Source organism: Phalacrocorax aristotelis, chromosome 3 (genome assembly GCF_949628215.1).
Source record: "Phalacrocorax aristotelis chromosome 3, bGulAri2.1, whole genome shotgun sequence".
NCBI classification, from domain to species: Eukaryota; Metazoa; Chordata; class Aves; order Suliformes; family Phalacrocoracidae; genus Phalacrocorax; species Phalacrocorax aristotelis.
Genome location: NC_134278.1, coordinates 84,119,626 through 84,136,058, shown reverse-complemented (window position 1 = coordinate 84,136,058; position 16,433 = coordinate 84,119,626). Strand labels below are relative to the sequence as shown.

The following is a 16,433-nucleotide window of genomic DNA, read 5'->3' as shown; positions in this document are numbered from 1 at the left end:
TTTATCTCTCTGGTTTAGCCTGAATGGCTTTTTTCAGCTTACATTCCAAAATGATTGGAGAAAACAGCTTTAAGGCATTTCTAAAATAAAAAGATGTCAGCAACTTAACAGTGGCTTTAAGTTCATGCCATATATTTCAGAAGGGTGAAACCTCTTTGTCAAACCCTTAGGCTACCTCAGGCTCATCACTTGGGCTGTCCCTCAGAAACTTACTCTGCAAGTATAATTAATGCACCAAACCCAAATTTGACTCGATCCTAGTTCCTGCATCATCCTTCAAGTATATTTTCTCAAAATGAAATTCAAGTAGAAAGTACTTTAGGAAATGCTTTGCAGCCCCTCCTTCCCCAAAGGCCCAATCTGCTTTAATTAGGAATGTACTCAACGTACAAGATTTGGATGCAGCTAGTGAGCCTCACATTTCAGAAGGCCCATAACCAGTCTGATAAAGACATACCACTTTCAATCAGGCTACTGGGACTTAGAAAGATATTTGAAATCTGTCGACATACAGCTCTAGTAGTGGAAAATGAAATCTTGTTAGACATGTCTGCTCTCAAAAACAGCTTTGCCTGGATCCATCTGTCCTGCAACATGGGCTTTTGTCTTTCTCTTTACTGCGCTCTGCTCAGCATCAACCCAAATCCAGTGCATTTAAATTCCCCTAAGACAGTGCAGCAGATGGACATCAAATGCAGTCTTCTCAAAGTAGTGGCTGATGTCCCTATTTCCAGGCAAAACTTCAGGCAGGAGATGGCAGTTTCTTCAGTGGGTTTTTGTGTCCTCTCTGTGATGACATGCAGCCAATGACATGCATGGTATGGCTCCATTTCGGCAGTCAGTCCCAAGGCAGGGCTGTGGTGAGGACATGGTGAAGCTCTTTCCTCTTTGTACTAATGCCTGGGCTGGCAGCGATGAGACGGTGACTTCATCGAGCTGATGCTGTGTTTGCCATCATGTCATCTGCGGTTTGGATCCAGTCTAGGGATCACTATGGGAAAAGCTAATATAGCCTTGCTCTGCTCCTAGACTTAACAATGCGATACTTTACACACAGCAGGAAGCGTTTGCTAAGAAGTCAGCACTACCAAAGCCTGGAAGAACAGGTTCATGCTGACAGATACCCAGGCTTAAGCCTCACTTTCTAATAGGATTAGCACATAGGCATTTGTTTCCCTGTCCCAATTAGAAACCCCAATTATGGGGTTTTTAGCAGCCTTCAGAGAGCTTTAATGAAACCCAAAGAGCCTCTATCCTCCCAGTCTCACTTTGTACCACCTCCCATTATGGTTAAATGCAAACCATTAAGAATAAATATAATTCCTTACCTCTCTGCAGTCAGTCTGTCTTGCAGGATACAGAGCCTGACACTGAGAGGAGGAACCCTCTGATCTCAGAAGTTTTGAGGAAGGTTTGGATGCCTACAAAACAATCCTTTTTCTAACTCTGAAATTTGAGCTATCAGAGACACACAAAAAGTTTACTTTTGTTTGTCTTTTCCTCAGTTTGACTAAATTCTAACATCAGTGGGTTATTAAAATTAGTATGGTTGGAACAGTAGACAGATATCCCACCAATAGACCAGGCCATGCTCAGGAATTGCTGGTGGGCCCTTCTCAGCCAAGCACAAGGGCACCAGCCACCCATGGATGCTACACTGCATGGGGACTTCTGTTTTTTTGGTTGTTAAGTTTTTTCCCCACACCCTCCATTTTCCAAATTTCCAAAAGGCTTTTTGCCAAGTCTTGCTCACTTCTCCTTCCAGAAGGCACTGTCTTCTGCCCTCGCTCTCTTTGTAGCTACACGAAATTTGTAAGACTAATTACTGCCAAGAGCTCAATGCTTCCAGCAAGCACGGTTAATGCTGGCCAAGGGATGCAGAAGTTTTAAAGGAAGATCTGACAGGCAGAAAAGTAGGACAGCCTTTTATAAAAAGCCAATTGTTTTCTTTCAGGAAATAAGATTTAAAAACATCTATTTTTCTGACATATGTATTAAACACTACCATCCTGCCCTGCACCAAATGCTGGGGTTGGGGAAAGAGCCAATGAAGTTTTTTTTTTTAACTTCAAAGGTTATGGGAAGAAAAAAAGTATTTTCTAAACAGTGTTGATTCTTGCTGTAGGTAGACACGTGCATAACAAAATAAGTGACAGATTAGCCCAGCACATTACAAGTGCCAATATGGGTATTTTCCTTGCTAACTGCATTATTAGCTAATCTGCCCTCAAAGTTAAAGGCCTTGTGATCAAATTACTACTCTGGTAATCAGTGATGTCATCTTTTTCCAGCTCTGCAGAACAGGTCTCTTGCCTTTTGCCCTCTTTGTGCCTCCACTTTCCTATGTACACAGGTGATAATTTTTCCTTTTTTTTCCCCTTTTTTTTTCTCCTAAGAAAACCAGAGGTTAACCTCAGAAAAATGACATTTTTTTTTGATGGAGGTAGTGCATCAGAACAAAATATTTGTGCTTATTAAATGAGGGAAGCTTCAAGACATACGTGTCATTTTTCTTCCTCTTCTTCATCTAAAGGACAATGAATCCTCAGCTCCTTACTTATAAGTTTATAAATAGGGTTTGGAAGTGCATTAAGCTTGAGGGGAGTCATTCTAATATTGCTTTGCAGTGCCAAGCTAACATACTGGTAAATTAAAACCTCTTTTATTGGTACAGAGGAGAGATCTTCCAGTAAGTTATCTCCCATCTACTTTGTAGGACAGATTACAGATGAAAAAGGGCAGCCTGCCAGGGAGGATGGCTCTTGCTCTTTAAAATTGTAAGCGACTGTCACCAATGTTGCTTTTTCCCATTTGCTCTACATTTTGCCGTAGCTTCTTGACCTCATTAGAAGACTTCAAGGCCTGCCTTGGGACTGATGGTGGTAGAAAATCGAACCAGACCCAAGGAATATTCAATCAAAACAATACAATCTTAGAAAAGCCCATCATACAGATAAAAATGAAGATAACTCAGCTGCTGGCATTTGGCTCTGAGAAAGCGAAAAGCATTGCAATGATATAGCCCTTACTGCATGCTGGTTTTGGGAGCACTGAGAGACCAGGGATTCATTTGCTGTTTTTTATCCGTATGACTTCTCCCCCTGGGTAACACCAGCTGTTGCTCCTGATGCACATATATGTGTCACATCCAGCATGATCATCCATCCCTTCCTCCTAAGGACTTGAAGGAAGAAGCAGCAAGAAGTACATGCAACAGGGCAGTGGGGCAGCAAGAGCAGGACAGCCAATGGAGTCAGTGCTGAAGGGATGCAGCTAAGACAGTTGCTACTTTTCTAGCATCTCATCTCCCTGCCGTGTCCATGAAATGGTCTAGCAACAGGCAAGCTCAAATCCACCCTGGGTGCTATTGTAGTAGCTCTCCAAGTTGCCCCAGGAGGAGCTTCTTCGCTAAGCCTTACTCCTGCAGCCAGGAGATCAATCCCTTCTTGTAAATTCAGAAAGCAACAAGGCAGTGAGTTTTTTTCCTGTGGTTTATCACTGAAACTTGGCAATGACCAACCTGCCCTTCTCGTGCTGCATAAGGACGGGGGATTTGCAGCATACAGATTCCCCATGGCCCATCCATATCTCTGAGACCACATCTGTGCTGAACATGCCCAGGGCTTGAGCACTGTCTGGGGATCATCCAATGCTGGTTCTGTGCTGAGCATACTCCTTGGCATGGATTTAGCTTGTGCCAACTCACTCTTGGCTTGTGGTCAGACATGGGTGAGGCCACCCTTGTGGAGGGGTGAAGACATCTCAGCTGTAGGGACACAGGCTGGGTCACACTGATTGCCCTCAGGGCTAGTGAGCAGCACTGGCCTGCTGTATTTAGTGGTGCAGCTGTACTCTCAGGTCAAGGCAAAGGCTGTCCAACAGGCAGGTTTTCAGAAGCACTGAGTGCTCATTACTGCAGAGAAAATTGGCGCGAACTTCAACTGCTCAGTGCCTCAAGAAACTGGGTACCTAAACGCTTGCATGGCTGCTGTCAACATCAAAGGCATCTCCCAAGTGCATCCTGAACTCACAAAGCTGGTTGAAGGGCTGCTTATCTGCTGTCATCACTTCTTTCAGTGAAGCAATGGCAGCGAGTGGGATGGGCTCAGCACCAAGGGGTGCTTGGTAACGTCAGGAACCAGCTCTTTTAGAGCTGACTGTCTCCTCAGAGCATAATAGAGCCACTGCAGCACCACAGCAGAGAAAAACCCACGGCGATGCACCACTCAGCTGGAAAAGCAGGGACAATTTGTCACGAAAAGCCTTTTTTGCTGTGTCACTCAGGTGTACCCAAAGAGCAGCAAGGGAGTAAACACAGAACAAGTCATTAAGAGACTGTGAAAATAGCACCAGTTCCTGCTCTGTGGCTCTCACCAGCTGAGCCCTCTGAAAGATAGGCTGTCATCTCTGGGTGTTTTTTCAAACTGATGTTTTACTTCCCCTCCACCACCAGTAGCAATAAGCACAGATGAACTAGCAGAGCATGTACAGGGCCCTATTAGCCAACTAGTTCCCATGGGACGTTTCCCAGTTCCAACGTTGGCTTTTAGGGTTCTCGCACAGAGAGTCTTGGTACTGCAAACCCATAAACACCTCTTTCTTGGAAAAAATGCCTTCCTTTCTTAGTTGAAGCTAGCATAAAAATTATTAGCGCACACTGGTTACAAAGAACAACATTGCTTTTGAATTCTAGCCCCTGGGGACTCTCATAGGTTGGCCAATTGCATAAAAGAGAGCAAGGTAGCTGGCTACAGACATTACAGCAAAACATAAAGGAAATCTTAAGAGGAGAATCCAGGCTGATGCACCTTTAGCTATAACACCTTTGCTGACACTTTCCCCTTCACAGACTTTCCAGGGCAGTGCTCATGTCCTGAGGAAGATGGTGGTGCACATCAAGCCTGAGGTGAATGAAGACTCTGCCCAAGGCTGCCTTCTGTATGATGCTCTGCCTGCGATCTTGGGTGACACGGTGCTTTCAGTTGTTCTCTGAAGGAAAAGAAAAAAAAGGTAAATAAAAAATAACATTATAGTGTTAAATGCATTGCAGATCACGAGTTGCTTCAGTAGCACAGCCCAAATATGTACCCTCAATAGATTATCCCAGCTTCATATCCTTTAGACAACTTGTCTACAAATCAGCACTGGCAAGGAAAGATCCTCTCAAAAGCACTTTTTTAAAAAAAATCTTTATCCTCTGAGTGTCCAAGTCTTTTTGCTAAATCTCTACAGTCTGGAGCTCAAATTATCATTTCTGACCAGTGCAGAAACAAATGATGAAATATTCATGAATTGTTCATACTTTTCATCTTACAGAAGCAACCGCCAGCACTAAATTTGCATGACCTAACCAAAAAAAGACATTTCAAGAGAAAAGCACTTTATACAGCAATATTAAAAAACTTTTATATATTGAGGTAAAACCAGCAAGTTTCTGCCCTTACTTGTGCAGAGTCACATGTTGTTTGAAGAGCATCCCACTAAATTTTCTGAGGATGTATAAATGTGTCATCTGGACCACAGGAAATAAAGCAGGGTTAAAACACTGAACAAAACTGCGTTGAAGTTACCAAGCCCAAAGTTCATAAACCTTGTGATAGAAGCTTGCAGAAACCTTTCACGGCTCATCCAATAAAGCCCTATGGCACTTCGTTCTTTCCCCCCCGAAATCTCCATCTGTCTGAGCCAGCATCGGCAGGAAATTTTGCGTGGAAGCTTGCCAGATAAAATAGCTACTTCATCTAGCTTTCAACTGCCAATAGTTTTAGAGAGATGTTCAAGGAATAGTTTAAAAATCATAGAGATTTTTAACATATGTCCTAAGTTAGAGATGGGCCATGTCTTGTCTCTGTGTACTTGGTATCAGTCTTACAAAAAAGGTAATTCATGTGTGCTTTAATATTATTTTCAGTCTGCATTCTGCCCTCTTCTCCTCTTCACCTTATACTGAAAGCTGAAAATGCTCCTGCTTCCTGGAAAAGCTCAGAAGTTCTCTATGTTAATTAAATCCATCTCACCCCCTTCTGGATTGCCCCAAACCTTCCAGATACAGCTGTCTCATAAGACTAAGTGGACTTGACCTTCAGTCCTTGGCACAGGATAGACTTCAATATCCATATTCACTTGCTGACACAAAGAGGAGTTCGTCACCATGAGGTGGGGTGACAACTGACCCTAGGTCCTGGTACTTCATTTTATAAATAGTCTATTAGAAATCTCTTCCCTCCTGCAGCATGGCACAGGTGACATAATGTGCCCTTTAATGCTTCCAAAAAAAGTTCACTTAAATTTGGCACCTCATAGGTTTATTTTCACAAGGATAGAGAAATCTGGTGATATTACAGGACTTTTTGCAAGCTCTTCTTCTTGAATAAGGTAGAAACAATCACGTACAGTGTCCCTATGAGCAGCATGCTAAAAACACAGCCTCTCTCTGCTGCTGCCAGGAGCTCACCTGTGGCTTTTCCACCTCAGTCTCCACCATCCATTGTTTGCAACCCACACACCAGCTCCCAGAACGTAAATCCCTCTTTAATAGGCAAAGAAGTACACAAACACCTTTTACTTAAATTACACATCATATGGCAGGTATTCCTGGGAACAAAGCCCATTTGGTATGTCACTAACAGCCTTCAGAATAACCAGACTTCCTCAAACAATGTTTGGCTGTGTGGGTTAAGGTGCATTTTTTTATTGTTGAGTTTTTTAGGAGATTTTGGCAGGTTCCTCTAGACTGTCTTGGTAGTTCAGATGAAGTTACAAGGACTATGCTGTGTTACTGGAGTAGATTCCATACAGTAGACTTCCAAAAGTGAAACAAACATAACGTTCACATGGTGAAATGTCTCATAACCCTATAGCTCAGCAGCCCCCATGAGCTGCGGGGCTTGTGTGGGGTTTCTGGGGAGACCAGGACCCTCTTGGAAGGACCATTGGCCAAGTTACTCTTACACAGACCGTCCCCTCTCTGCAGCATTATTCACAGCCCATCCAGGGATGCTGTGTCTGGGTCATGCTAACAACAGAGCAGAGGTACTGGCCCCTCAAGGCCAGGGTGGTGCTGCCCTCATATCATAGGGCTGCATATAAATAACTGAATCTTCATTGCTTTCTAAAACTCACTTAAACATTTTATCATGACAAGGACACACAGAATTGGGATAAATTTGCAGAGAATTGCACGCAAATAAGATTTGTCATTTCTGGAGTTACCAAACTTGACAGCATCTCCTTAAATTTGTAGAGTGATCATTTTCAGGGCAATGAATTTTAATTGGTGTTTTTTCTCTATTAATACACCAGAAAGTTTTATTTCTATATTTTTAATAGTTGGGATATATAATTTTTGATCTACATTTTAATTACTACTAGAATATAATTTCAAATGAAAAGTGCCAAGGAGGGTATTTATGTGATGCTGTTCTGCATTGAGCATTAATGAAATATGATACTATGCAGGCACAGTTGAATTACGTGTAATGATACAAATTGAATATAAGTAATATAATTACTTGTGGTGTAACACAACTGCTGCATGAATAGTGTTCCTGAGAGTAGATGCTGTTGTTATGATAGGAAGGTACTGCTAATACTGCTAAGCATTATAAGCTAGTAAATTGGGAATTACACAGGGCTTGGTCCTGCCATTTGCCAAGCTTGCACCTCTGCAAAAAATACGGTGCTTCTGTCAGTGTGAGCAAGGGTTACCCCATGCACCTCTGCCCGGACCAAAACATCAAAACATCCCGTGGGAGGGAAGAGGAAGGGCAGGCTGCTGCCGCTTTGAAGGTAAACAGAATTCTAACCCCGCAAACACAAGAAAGTTCAGCAGGTCTGGAAAAGACTGTGAAACGCAAGTCACCGGACTGAAAAAACTGAAGAGAAATTATTCAGAGAAGTTGAACAAGCTCCCAAATAAACTGCTGGTGCTCCCTGCAAAGGGAGCATTAGCAACCCTCCTGTGATAGACTTAGAGGAGGGATAAGGGCTAACATAAGCCTTGCCATTTGCATATAGGAGAAATTGGAGGAATCACTCAAATGAGGTGGGGATTAAACTGGGACTGTGCTCCAGTGAGAGAGCTCAAGGAAATTTAGATTACAATGATGGAGAGGAGGAGATTAAAACTCAGGGCTGAGTGCGTGATGTACAACAAGTGTATTCAAATGAATCTCTTCAACCGAGGCACTGCCAGGGCTCCCATCACCTTGCAGTTTTAATGCACTCTACTCTGCTGGAAGGAAGGCAGTGCTGCTATTTTTGTCTTTCACTTGGGGAATGGAAACACAGAGAGATTAAGTATTTTCCTCAATGTGACCCAAAATATCTGTTCCAGAACAGGAGAACTTCAGGTCTCGGCATAGCCGGGAGACCATCACTCCCACCTGCCTGTAAACAGCGGGTACGTTTCAGGGAGAAGTTTGCTCCTCAGGTTTTTCCTCCAGTTCATAACTGTGGGCTGCACACCAGTTAAGATACAACACAAAAAAGCCCATAGCCAGCACCAGTATCTTCTCCAGGCTCCTCTTCTCTGCTCATCTGTAGAATTCTGCTGAAGGCACCAGGAATTTCTTTTGGGGCATCAAGAAGTGCAGGATGAGGATGACACATTCGGGTTGGCTTGTTTGAAATGCCTTTAATAACTGCAGTGGGAGATGCAAATGGTAGAGTTGCCTGCAGTAATGACAATGCTGCGACTGTTCTGGGAGGGAAAGAGATACTGGGGGACTTGCCCGACAACTTGATTTGCAATTGACTCCATTTGAATCCCACGCAGACGAATGGATCTTGTCACTACAGAGTTCGATCCTCACCTCTCAGGGTCTGTGGTTAAAATAAGCTTTTGGGGAGCCTCTTCCTTGTGCCTTTTGAGCTTGAACTGGCAAAAATTTGTGAAATAGCTCCTTGTGGCTATTTAATTTTAGTATAAGTGAATTTGCCCAGAGCTACTAGAAATCACACTGCTACTCTTTCCACAGCTATCAGACAGTCCATTAGTACTCAAGAGTTTGCCATAGAAAAATACACCACTATGGCAGACAAGAGACAAAATTCATTTTAGACTTACAGCCATAGCACAGTTTGTCCCCAGTGTTCACACCAGTGTCCTGGTAGGAACCATCAGATGTCATCCCTTGCCAGCGTAGTGTAAAACAACAAATGAAGTGTCCAGGCAGCACAGATTGAAGCCAGCCTGGGGAACATCAAACCATTTGATTACAAGTCTCATCCTCCTTCGTCATCTGGCTACTCTTGTTTGTGGTTGCTCACTGGTCCCACTCCAAGCAGGAGGACGAGTTGCTGCCGTAGCCAGTGAAGCTGCTTTCCAGGGAGAAGAGAACGTATCGCTGGCTGCTTTCAAGCAGAAGACAGCTTGGAGCCTAGGTCCTAGTAAGCAGGTGATTCCTGGGCCTGATCAATATGCCAAGGTCAGCTTGGCATATTCGGAAAAGTGAGCCCTGCTCTCAGAAGACACCTGCAGGCTCTCACTTTCAAGCAGGCATGAGTGAAAAGATGTGCAGGTTCATTTCAAGACCCCAGCTCTTGCAAGAAGTACATAAAATTTTTACTTTTTATTTAATTAAAAGCCCCCAAACATTAATGGCTCACCATTCAGCATTTTGTAGCCAGCTGTCCAGGGCTTCCCTCTCAGCCTGGCAGCTTCTCTCCTTTGCTTTTCAGATGCACATTCCTCTGGTCCCCAGAACCTGCTCAGCCATCTGTCCCCGTTCCTTTGGCCTCGCTGGGTGCCATCTAGGCACCCATTCTTCTCTCTTCAATGAAAAGCGAGTTGGATGCCCTTTGTGCTTTTCAAGATCTTGCCATGTCTGTGCAGCGTGCATGTAAATGTGGGGAACAGGGAGACCTACCCACAGAGCAGCTCGCAGGACCTCTTCAGTGCCCTCCTGCAGACAGTAGGGATTTATTTCCACCCAATACAGGCTGACGAATGGCTTGGAAGAAAAAAAGAATTATGCTTCTGGAGGTAAAATCTTGGTTCTATGTGCAAATCTGGGAGCACTGTCTCCAAGGCTGGCAGCAATTTTTACCCCCACCTATATTTTGCCTGGGCTTTCACATGCCTGTCCAGCTGCTAAAACAAAATTTCTGTTGTGGCTTCATTTGCAAAAGGTTTTTTGTTCCTCTCTCTCTGTTCTTCGCACCAGTCCATTTGCCCTCCTTTCCCAAGTGGTTCCTCACAGCAGGTTCTCTGCACAGGCACATGGATTGTGCGAATCCCCCTTCCCACCGCAATCAGCACCAGTGCCCAAGCGAATGTGTTAGTAACTAATTTATATGGGCAAAATTTACATGCTTAATTAGCTTTGCTTTTAATTGCAGTATTCACAAGGCAGAATATTTTACCACAAAGTGCTATGCCATGAGCCTGTTTGATTAACTACAGAAAGGAAAGCGTTCAGCAGCACAAAACTGAACCACCAAAAAGTCAATACATATTAAAGGATTTGAAGGGCTTTTTTTTTCCCTCCAGCTAAACACATTTTACAAACAGCAGGGAAGACAAAATTCTGAATTCAGCGCTAGTTATGACTTTTTTTTCTTGCTGCTCTGCTGCAAACCAATCTCAGGGTCTTGCAATCTTTTTTTTTTTTCCTTTCACTGCAGGATGAATGAGTGATGCAGAGCCTAGACTTTTTCTCAGTCTAAGTTAATTCCCTTATATCAAACTTTGAAAAAGGGCCAAACTGGAGGCCTGTAACCCCTTTGGCAAGTACTCTGTTCTCCACATAACAGCAGTTCCAGAGACTGCTTCTGCTCAGGGAAATTAAGGTAAATCCTGTTCCACTTGCAGCAGCTCCCTCAAAAAAATATTGCATCATAATATGAAGTAAGCTTATATAGCATTTTTGGAAGAAACCTGGAGCAACTGCATGTGCAAGCACCATCTGTTGGCTGCGTTACTGCTTACAGGGTGCAAACTGCAACCCATTTCCAACAAAATTGCAACTCCATTGCATGACATGAGGGACAGTCCCAGTTTCAGGGAGCATTTGTTGGACAGACAGCTGGGCAGAAGTCAGGAGGGATCCACAAATAATCCAGCAGTTTGCCCAAAGTCACCCATGCTCCAGAAGGGGAACTTTGTACCTCTCTACCTGGGGTCACCATCCTGTTGCCCTCTAGACCAGCCTGCCAGCTGCTACAATTAAGGATGCTCCATCGCCCCCTTTTCCTACACAAACAATATATTTTGGCCTCAGCAGCCTGTGAAAATGAATTCAGCCAAGGTTTTGGGAGCATTCAGGGTGTTTGGCCACTACTCCTGTTTGATCATTTTAAGAACAAAGAGCTACAAATCTGCAGCAATTTACAATCTATCTGACTTTCCAATTAAGGATCTGATGTGTTTTTATGCCTTTTAAGTGACAATATTTGTCAGGCCGTTTGTTCAGTGCATTGTCTGCATGTGCAGTTACACAGGAATTGGTTTAATTAAGGTTAATTGGTGCATAATTAGAGCTGCTGCCAACACAAAAGAATGGCTGCAGACCAGGGAGAGTAGGTTTCTATCCAGCTCCAAAGGACAAATAGCATAAAGCGGAGATTACATCTGAGAGGTAAAAACCTGAACTGCTTCACACTTTAGATCTAATTTTTGTAAAACAACATGTCTAACTGCTGGGCAGTGTTGTCCCCAGAGCAGAGTCCTGCCCCAGTCAATGAAACATATTTAATGGTGGAAGGTGTTTACGCTAATAAATCTTTGCAGATGGATGCTATCCTTTGCCAGTGCAGGTGAACTGTGCAGGATGCAATTCAGGGAAGCAAAATGGAGGAAAAGAGGAGGGAGGGGATACTTTGAAAAAGAAGCTGTGGTTTACTGCACAACAAACTCACCTGGGATTGCTGGTGTGGCACAAACCCAGTGGGAGCAGCTCTCCAGCCTTTGCCAAGAGGCTCCCAGGTGATGCAACCAGTGTTTGAAGGACAACTATGGGGTGGTTCTGGCATTAGTGACTTGTTTCTGCAACAATCCAGTGGGATACTCTGTGGAATTTGCTATTTGTTATTTGCTTTTAACCCTCCCTCCAAAGGGTACCCTGTTTTTTAGCTCTGAAAGCAAAGCCAAAGCAGTAGTGCCCAGCTGTGAACTTGCCTGCTGCCTCCATCCTGGCCCAACCTGCAGCTCTCCAAGCCCGGTTTTCCCAGTCCAGGGGTGCTGGGAGCAACCTTCCTCTCTCCTCCAAGGTGAAGGTGCCTAGGACAGGGGGTCCTGGGCCACCACACAGCCTCTTACCCCAGCTGCTGCCATGGGCACATAGCCCTGGCAGCCTTTCCAGAGGGCAAACCTTGCTCCAGTGTGGGGCAAGGTTGGAGGACAGATTTCAAAATAATTAAGGACAAAGAGAAGGGGAGAGTGAAAGATTATAAAATGTGGAGAATGAATGGACTAGAAATGAGGTGAAAACCCCACTAGGCAGTAAACAGAGTCTGACCACTCTGGTCCTAGGCATGTGTGCACTCCTTCAAAAGACCTGGAGACAGAATATTAAGAGGAAGGAGGAGATTTCCCCTGGCTCACAGGGGCAGCTACTTTCTCTGAGTTGTTATTTCAGCACTGATAGGACACCGCACCTGCTGAAGGAAACATGATCCTGCTTCTGCCAAGCAAGGAATTGCAGGGATCTACTGAAAAGGCAATTTCCTCCTCTGCTCCCCTTGACCAAAGAGTTTCCACAAGAAAAAAGTCTTCAACCCTCCCCAGTAAAATACCACAAACCTTCCCATCCCCATTGCATACCAATTCCTCCTAGTTACCATGGTGAAAGGAGAAGTGGTGGCTCTCCCAGACAGATCAGCATCATCATACCACATCCCCCTTCACCCCCATGCACGTGCTCCTCAGAAGAAAAGCAAGACAAGATTGGAGAGAAAAAAAGCTGTGTTCTTGGCACAGTTCCTCCATATGCCACCCTGTCCACAGCAGCTCTCAAGAGCCAGGGCAGTCTTGGGGGTGAGCAGCATATGCAGCTGCATCAGGCACTATTAAAGGCAAGTCATGCTCTTAATATTATCTTGGGAAAAGCCACGGAAATGGCTGTATATATTACAGAAAGTTCCAGAGAGCCCTGCCAGGCCAAGTGGTGATGTGTGCTGGAAATGAGGTCTGTCCCTTGCAGCCCAGCATTTCCCCCCTCCCCCAAGAAGTCCATTTTCAAATTGGCCATTGTTGAAACAGACTGATTGCTTTGGGGGGAAATGTTTAGAAACAGCAATTTTCCAAGCACAAGCAGCTGAGGTTTCTCGATACGCAGAATTTCTTTTTTGCCCTTACTGAAAGTCTCCCTCTTTTCCATCTGAGTCACTATAAGGCATGATGGCTTGTCATGCCAGACCTGCCCCTCTGCTGGTGCAGCCCCTGTGAAGGTCCAGGCACTTACTTGAAGAAGAAATACATAAATATGTAATTTTAGACCTGTAGGTTGGAGCCTGTTCGCCTAAACCTCTCTCCGCTTTGTTTCTGGTGCTGCCACTGAGGGCACGATGAGGGAATGAAACCAGGTGTTTCAGCACTGAAGGCAACAGTGCTTCAGTGCCTGATAACATACCCACGATTAAATATCTAGCTTAAACTGAGCCATGACTGCGGAGCGCCTGAAGCTCCATGGTGCTTGCAATGGGATCCTTTCTTCCTAATTTAGCTGTCTGGGAATTAGGTGTCCTGCCCAGGATCCCTCTGCAGTCCCCAGGAGACACCGGGACCACCTGAGGGCAATTATTCCTTCCTGAGAAGAACATCTCAGCTCAGAGGGCTGCTGAGGGCTCTAAAGCATGACTAAAGCAGCCATATAACCTGCTGTAAGTGATGCCAGTCCCACCCCAGCTGTCTGATCTGTCTGACTTCAATGAGTCATGCCCCTATGAAAAGCTATACATAACACAGACTTCTATATTAACCCCCTGATGAACATCAATTCCAGTGCAAATCTAAAGGCAAAGCTAATTTCAGACCTCCCAAAGGAGCAGTCAGCACTTAAAAAAATGATAAATTATAAAGTAAAAATGAGCAAGGGGATTGTGGAAAGAATTATATGCCTGAGATAGACTCACATTATACAGGTAGTTTCAGGTCGCTAGGCTGCAGGGAACAATTAAGGAAAAGCTTCCAAGGGGCAAAGCAATGAAATCACAGCGTTATAGAAATCAAAAGGGTTAGTACATGCATGAATAGGAAAAGCAGCTTCACTCAAGCTATAGGTAACACAGTAAAAAAGCAAATAAGCAAACATTTCTTCGCTATTGTACAAGTGCAGTAACAAGCATTGGTTTTGTGTATTTTATCTTTGCACTGTGATTTTCTGGATTAACCCTCTCCTTTTTAACTCCAAGCAGTTCCCTTGACCATGAAGTTGCAAAGTGCTTGCACCAAAGTCTCAGGGAAACACTGTTAGAGTGCAATGGCCAGTTCTGGGGCCCAGGCAAAGTGGTTCAGCACAAGCCGCAGAGAACATCAGGTTAGAAGAGTGAATTTGTCAAAATAAGAGTGCAGCCACCCACACTGCTCCGCCCATCCCCAGGCAGCCTTCCAAATGGTCTGACAACACAGAGGATTTATGATTTCCACAGTACTTCTGAAAGAAACTACTTAGCACCTTAGCAAGTGAGGGATGAGCTTAATTTCCTGGTGGGGATCAGGGAAAGTCAGTAATGGCAGCTTTCCAGAGCCAGGAAAAAGCCTTCAGTAAAGATGAAAAAAGTGATATTAGCTGCTCTGAAGAGTTTCTTACGTAGGAGCCAGATAACAAAATGGCATAAGTCAGCACAGTGCCACTGATGAACGGACTGGTACCAAGTCTGAACCCAAAAAGGAGTGGAAGTCCTCTCCACCCATAACTTAAGGCAACAAAATGCTTTCAACTTCTTTCAAATGCAATATACCTTATCCTGGGGAAGGAAGGGCAGCTCAGGTGTCTCACGTGCAATGTGGGATCTTCACCATAAGGTTGCCAGCCATTTCTTTATCATTATTATTATTACTATTAATTCCAGGGTTCAATGGGCAACACAGCCGTGTAGATCACCTCCATCCCTGAAGGCCAGCCTACCTTTGCTATGACCCTAGTGGCTCTTGAATGAGGCCATGGATTAGCATAAACATCATCATTGCTATTTTAGAAGGTGTGGGTATTCCTGCCAAAGAAAAGCTTTCTGCCACCTTTATCACCTCATTGGGTCTAAAGGGGAACATCTCCATTGGTTTAAGAAGGCAACAGTTGTGTTGGGGTGGATGTCCCTGCTGAGAGATTGTGGAGATGACCCTAGCAGTTGAAGAAATGGGGATTTGCTGCTTCTAAATTCATTAGGACCTTCATACAGGAGTAGGACAAGCATCCAAATCAACCCTTGCTCCCCTGCTTTACATCTTCTGGATTGTTTCTTCCCTCCCCACAAAGCTACTAAAGGGAGTAGTGCTCAGCAGCAAAAATTGTGCTGCATTCAGCGGGCTAGTGACTGTCAGATGCTTGCTATTCTCTGTGCACTTGTATTAGATGTAATTTTTCAAACAACGTTTGAGTTTTCACTTTCTGGGTGAGTATTGGTATTTAATGTGCTCTGTTGGCTGAACCCTATTGCAAGCATTTTTCTTAGCAAAGATTTTTGTTCGGACCCGGGTCCACAACTGAACAAGTAATCCCTGGCTGACTATGAAGTCTATTTGTTGAGCCAGAGCATCCTTTCTAAATGTTGCTGATGTATTGGTCATCCTGTTTATTGATTGTAGTCAATAATATACTCCTAGAGAATTTCTAAATATAATGCCACAGAAGACTGCTCAGCTCTAATTGTCTTCTTATGCAGCCTTGCTCCAAGCTCATACTAACAATATTCTGAATAACTTCTCTTGAATAAGTCAAATGAACCTGATTTGAGAATCAGAAACAGCTCATTATACATTTATTATTTGCTTATTATAGTAGGCTTGCTGAGCCATAAATCCAGTTATGCAAGGGATTCTGCCCATTAGGTGCTTTTACTTTATTAACATGATGAACTTTGTTTTCTTGTTAATAAGTGTGTTAAAAACAAAATGTACAATATATGGAATGGTTATTATGACCTGTATAATGAAACACATGTTAGGCCATAACTCAGGCACCAGATAAAACTCACTTACCTATTAAATGGAAATTGTGCTTCAGACAATTCAATCAAGGCAGTGTACGTGGAGAGGGAAAAGAAAATGGGAGCAGGACAAAGAAACAAGTGGAAGGGGATGTTGAAGACACAGCTGCATAGATTGGCATTGTCTCCTGGCTTTAACCAAGCAGTGTGAAGTGTATTTTTTAAGTGCAGGCAAAACTTAAAAAAAAATTTTTAAGTTTGGCAAAAGCCAAAAACAACAAAAAACCTCCAACCACCACCCAGCAAGACCCATGACTCTAAGTATACGAGTAATTTTTTTCTTACAT

General features: G+C 43.9%; 1 long non-coding RNA gene across 1 annotated transcript in view; it reads right to left on the bottom strand.

Annotated features, from left to right (window-relative positions):
* Positions 1 to 1,668: 1,668 nt before the first annotated feature.
* LOC142054968 (uncharacterized) overlaps positions 1,669 to 16,433 on the bottom strand; it is a 71,680-nt gene continuing 56,915 nt past the window's right edge. Inside the window, exon 13 of the long non-coding RNA XR_012659751.1 lies at positions 1,669 to 4,989. This is a non-coding gene — a long non-coding RNA (uncharacterized LOC142054968). The remainder of the gene's footprint in view (positions 4,990 to 16,433) is intronic.